This window comes from Apteryx rowi, unplaced genomic scaffold (genome assembly GCF_003343035.1).
Source record: "Apteryx rowi isolate R43461 unplaced genomic scaffold, aptRow1 scaffold_322, whole genome shotgun sequence".
In the NCBI taxonomy this organism is placed as follows: domain Eukaryota; kingdom Metazoa; phylum Chordata; class Aves; order Apterygiformes; family Apterygidae; genus Apteryx; species Apteryx rowi.
Genome location: NW_020449664.1, coordinates 617740 through 619305, shown reverse-complemented (window position 1 = coordinate 619305; position 1566 = coordinate 617740).

Below are 1566 nucleotides of genomic sequence, written 5' to 3'. Positions count from 1 at the left end.
AGGGGCTCATGTCCCACCACCACCCTCCCCTCTGCCCTGCCAACAGAGTCCAGCCACCCCCGCCAGTGTGCAGCCACCCCCTGCCTAGCCGTCCCCATGCCCAGCCGTCCACTAGCCCACCTGTCCCCATGCCCACTCGTCCCCATGTCCGCTCGTCCCCTTGCCTAGTCGTCCCCGTGTCCAGCCATTCCCTTGCCCAGCCAWCCCCATGCCCACCCGTCCACTTGCCCAGCCATCCCTGTCCTGCGCYGTCATCCACGTCCATCACGCCGCCCCTCATGGCTTCTCTCCTCGTAGCCCTGGGCATGAGCCAGGAGCCTCTCCAGACCAACGCAAACATCTGATGGGTGTTTTATAGCAACGCTCCTTTCCCCAGGCCTAAAGAAGTAAATCAACCTGCCTGTGCCAACGCAAACCAACCTGCTTTCCACGGGACTTGGTGCCGCGTTGCCGGTGGCCCCGTGTGCTGCAGGTGATGGCAATAGCCGCGAAGCCCTGCTCCACGCGGGGTCTGGCCGTGCCCGTGCAGCCCAGCACTCACGCTGGCACAGGTGCCCGTGCTCCGCACCCCACGTTGCAGCGCCCTGGGGTGCGGGGAGGGAGCAGGGCTGTGGCTCGCCTGCCACGGTGCACCCCGGGGTTTTCCTCCGCTAGCGTAACTTGCCTGATGCCCCTCAGGTTGCTCCAGCATCCCCAGAAGTGGGACCCCGTAGTGCAGACCTCGTGGTGCATCAACATCCCCAGAAGAGCCCCGAGCCTCCCCGTGGGCCTGTTCTTGCACGGTGCCCCCCCCATGCCAGTGCCGGTGCCAGGTGAGGAGGTGAGCAGGGCAGTGGGAGCAGTGCCTGGGCCCCGGCTCCGCTGCGGCGCAGCTGGGCAGAGGTGGGCAGGCCTGGAGGCAGCAGGATTTCACAGAGCTGCGAGGTGCTCAGCACAGCACCCTCGCACCCCGGTGCAGCACACCCGGCCCTGCACGGCCCACCTGCGCCTCCCGCACTCCTTGCTGTGCCCTGCTGCTTCTGCACGCGTGGTGGTAGACCTGTGCTCCTCACTGCACCCTGCTGCTTCTGCATCCGTGTCGGCGCACCCCGCACGCCTCGTTGCACCTTGCACACCCTGCTCCTCCTGCTCCCATGTTGGTGCACCCAGCTCTCCTCGGCGCACCCTGCTCTCCTCCGTGCTGTGCACCCACCCTGCACCCCCATGAAGCAGGAACCCGTGGACACGTGTCCGCACACCAACGGCCCGTGGAGCTGCCCGCCACCGGCAAGGCTCCGACAGAGCGGCCCAGCCCTCACGGTCACACCAAGCATATATTTTATTGAAAGACCAACTGGATGACAAGGCAGTGAGGGGAGAACCTTTAACCAGGGTTTTGTACAAGTTACAGTTGCTCAGGACTCCTCTTGTTGTTTCGAGTTACGAGATAAATATTGGTACATAGAGCGGAGTGGAGTTATCGTCACTAAACTAGCACTGATCGGATATAGGGGGCCGGCAAGCAAAAGAAACCACCAGGCACAGCAGTGAGGAGCGGGGGCGGCCGCGGGCCCGGTGCCGCGGGCC